This window comes from Athene cunicularia, assembly GCF_003259725.1.
Source record: "Athene cunicularia isolate RWA chromosome 1 unlocalized genomic scaffold, athCun1 chr1_part1, whole genome shotgun sequence".
NCBI classification, from domain to species: domain Eukaryota; kingdom Metazoa; phylum Chordata; class Aves; order Strigiformes; family Strigidae; genus Athene; species Athene cunicularia.
In genome coordinates, this window is record NW_020799091.1 from 51981883 (window position 1) to 51986044 (window position 4162).

The 4162-nt window shown below is 46.2% G+C and overlaps 1 pseudogene; it reads left to right on the plus strand.

Moving 5' to 3' along the window:
* The first annotated feature begins 2626 nt into the window (after positions 1 to 2626).
* Positions 2627 to 3258, plus strand: LOC113491405 (annotated as a pseudogene).
* The last annotated feature ends 904 nt before the right edge of the window (positions 3259 to 4162 follow it).

Sequence of the window (4162 nt, forward strand, 5' to 3'; positions counted from 1 at the left end):
TACTCCAGTGTAGATCCCTCCCATGTGTCACAGTCCTCCCAGAAATGAACTGCTCCAGTGGGGGCTTCCCTCAAAGTCCTGGCCTTCTTTGGGTGCAGTCACCTGTGCCAGCATGGGGTTCTCCATAGGCTGCTGGTGGGCATCTGCTCCACGGGTGACCTGCAGGGACACAGCCTGACCTCTCACCATGGGCTGCAGGGGATCTCTGCTCCAGTGCACCTTCCCTTCCCTCCTCCTTCCTCTTCCTTCACAAGCCTTCTTCTCAGGTTCTGTTTCTTAAATATGTTATCACAGAGACACAACCACTGTCACTAATTGGCTTGGCCTTGGCCAAAGGTGTGTCCAACTGTTACTGATTGTTACTGATTTGCTATTCATTTAAGTTGATGATTGTTGCAGGATTTTGATAAGGAATGATTAGTACTAATCAATTAAATGTAATTTCCCAGAATATTGTTTTTATAAAAGAAAGTAGCTTAATGTTTTAAGTAGTTATAGAGATGTTGTATTTAGTTTAAAGTAACCATACAACCAGCTATGCTTCTAGACAAGGTACCATTGTTAGACTGTTCTGTAAGAATGACCTATTGCCCTGTAGACCAGGTATTCTAAAAGTTGCATTGTGATGGAGCATCAAAGAATGTTTAAATTGCGGTGTGAGCAAAAGTCCTTGAGTCAAGGGCATTAGAAGGTCTTTCTTTTAGGTCAGTAGTCTGTGGTGGTCGCAAAAGAAGCCTCCCAACTTATTTCAGTACTCAGGTGCACATGACCAGAAAGAGGTGAGAATCGGAAAATGAGTTATGGGAAATATCATGTTTATGTATGAGAACTTGATTAGTAGGTATTATTGTATCCTATATAATCAGCATGCTACATAAGTTAGGTGTGTATTGTTGGTGAGATGACTTCTCTGTGCACCTGGCCATTAATAAGAATGTCTGCTTATCTACATCACATTGGTGTTAAGTTCTTTTATCCTGTTTTGGTGATACAATTTGGAGCTGGGGGAACTTCTAGAAGCTTCTCACAGGAGCCACCCCTGTAACTCCTCCTCTGCTACCAAAACCCTGTCATACACAAAACCAACATAAATGTCCATTATGATAGTATATCACTATCTTTAAGGCTGTTTCTCAAAAGACATGACATAATAGAGTTTCCCTTGCAGACATTAGGAAACTAAAACATAATATCTTGTGGGGAGAAGTTTAGATTTGAAATTTCTCTCCTCAATAGCAAGTTAGCATTAAATTCTCACAATTACAATTAAAAATAGAATTTAAGTATTTAAATTTCAGATCTGAATGATTTTTGTAAAAAGACACTCTGGGTAGAACTCCCAGCAGTACTGTGTTAAGGAAGTCAGGATGATCTGTTCCATTACCTTCCTCAGCACCAAGGTCAGACTGACAGGCTCGTAGTTCCCTGGATCCTCCTTCTGGCCCTTCTTGTAAATGGGCATCATATTTGCTAAACTTCAGGCAACTAGGATGTTCCCTGATTAACCAGGACTGCTGATAAATGATAAAAGTATTTTGGTAAACACTTCTACCAGATCCCTCAGAACCCTTGCATGGATCCTATCCAGCCCCATAGACCTGTGTGTGTCTAAGTGGTGTAGCAGGTCACTAACTGTTGCCCCTTGTGTTATGTGAACTTCATTGCGCTCTCTGTCCCCTTCTTCCAGATCAGAGGGCTGTGTACCCAGAGAATAACTAGTCTTACTATTACAGCCTGAGGCCAAGAAGTCATTAAGTACCTCAGCCTTTGTCACTGTGTTTCCCACTCACACCAAATAAAGGATGAAGATTCTCTTTAGCACTCCTTTTGTTGCTAATTTATTGAAATATTTTGTATCATCTTTTACAGCAGTAGACAGATTAAGTTTTAGTTGGGCTTTGGCCCTTCTAATTTTCTCCTTGTATAACCTCACAATGTCTTTGTAGTCCTCCTGATTTGCCTGCCCCTTCTTCCAAAAGTCATAGATTCTTTTTTTCCTGAGTTCCAGCCAAAGCTCTCGGTTCAGCCAGGCTGGTGGTCTTCCTTCCTCGCTCATCTTTCAGCACATGGGGATGGCCTTTTCCTGCACCTTTTAAGATTTTTTTCTTGAAGCATGTCCAGCCTTCCTGGACTCCTTTGTCCTTCAGGACTGCCTCCCAAGGGATTTTGTCAGCCAGGTGCAAAAATAGGGAATGTGAGGAAAAAAAGAAAAGGGAGCAGAAAAGAGGAGATCTGTGATGGGGCTCTGATGCCTGTAACAGCACAGTGAGTGGGTCACAACAGGCCTGCCACCAGGGGCACCAGCAGGTAGGGCTGCTGTAGTGCAGCCTGAGCCACCAGTGAGTTCGAGTGCGCATGCAGTGGAGAGGCTGAGCTGGACAAGGGCCAGGGCAGAAACACCAGCTCCTGTGGGGGTTTTCACCCTGGAGTGAGGCTCCAGCCACTCAGGGGTGCACCTTGGCCAGGACATGGTGCCACTCAGTTCCCTCACCCTCTCTCCTACCTACCCCCAGGTCTCTAAAGTTCCCACTCATGCTCATTCCACCACCAGCTCCCTTCTGCCCAGCCCCACTGAGACCCCTTCTCTTCTGTCTCCTGCAGGCCATGTCTGTCATTACTATTGCTCATGCAACAGCTCACAGAGCAGCTGAGCTGGAAGATGACTTAGCTGCTGCAGGATACAGAGCAGACCCAGAAGCAGAACAAGGTTGCTGGGGAAGTTCCACTCCTTGCTGTCTTCCAGCAGTGGTTCTGGGCCTCTGCTCTTGGGGCTGGAGTCCTGTTCTTGCTCCTGTGGCTCTGCTCGAGGACCAGAAAAAGAGCTGTAAGACAGAAAGCAGCTGCGAGCAGGGCAGCCCCAGAAGAGGAGGAGGAGGAAGAGGTAGCAGGAGACGATGACAACTCTGGTGACATGTCATCTGGGCAAATTTTTGGTGGATTGCATTCAGTGCCGTATGTGGCTGATGTGCGAGCTGGTAGAGAATCTGCTAGACAAGCTTTTTAGTGCCTTCCAAATATATTCTGGGAGCCACAGATTCAGCCCGCCACTGGGATGGGCTGTGCCTATGAAGTTTGGAGTGCTGGGAGGTCAGTCTTGTCTACTGCCTCCTCATGCCCCTGCCTCCTTTCCCTGGGCACACCTTCCACTTGGAACTGGGCACCACAGAGGAGGTGCTGACCAAAACTCCTGCCTTCATGTGCAGCACTGAGGTGCTAAGCTTGGACAACTGGCCCAAGCCAGGGTTGACCTGTAGCTGAATCCTGTATGTTTTATAACTGATAACCCTTGTGCTAGTAAGTATTCTGCTAAGTTATAGCAACCGACTTATGCTGATGTAAAAAGTGCTAAAGCACTGAAATACTGAAGCCTGAACAGCAGGCCCCAAGCCAAAGCTACTTAGTATGTAATCATTAACAAAGTATGTAAACTCACTAGTGAAAGATGTGGTCTAGAATATAATAAGCAGTGAGGATGAAATGCTGAAAGAATTTATCCAACTTCCCTTGTTTAGCATTGTTCAAGGCTGAGAACCCAACTATTTGGCCTTGTTAGAAACTCCCTTCGACTCCCCGGCCCCCCAAGCCCTGGCCAGCCTTTGGGTGGAATCCAACAGGAGAATGAAACCAGAAATTTTCTGCTCAAAACAAAGGTGCCGGCTATTCTGGCCTGTCCATCTCTGGTATATAAGGCTGGACCCGCTCACAGGGACTTTGGCAGCCTCACCTATGGGTGGAGGCACCGCGTAGGATTTCCCCCTTGCCGGGACAGGCTCTGCAAACCCTCGCTGTAACCGGGGCTGCCCAGCCACTGCGGGTCTGGGTGATGGGAACGTATGCAAGTGGTGATGGAGCTTTCTTAATCGGTGTTCTCTCTCTCATGTAGCAATGATTTGATGCATTACCCTGTATTTTCCTGTTTGTTGCTTTATGTGCACTATTCTGCCTTTTCTTACTGCATGTTTTCTGTATTACACTTACATTGGTTATCACCAGTAAAATCTGCCTACTCTTTTCACTCTGGTGTCTGAGTTTAATTGGTATCTTTAATCAGCAAAACAAGCACAGCACATGTGCCTGAGGAAGTAGCTGGTAGAGGATATACTGTGCTTCCTCCACCACCATGAGGATGAGATGAACAGTCAAGCCTTCTCTGCACCAACTC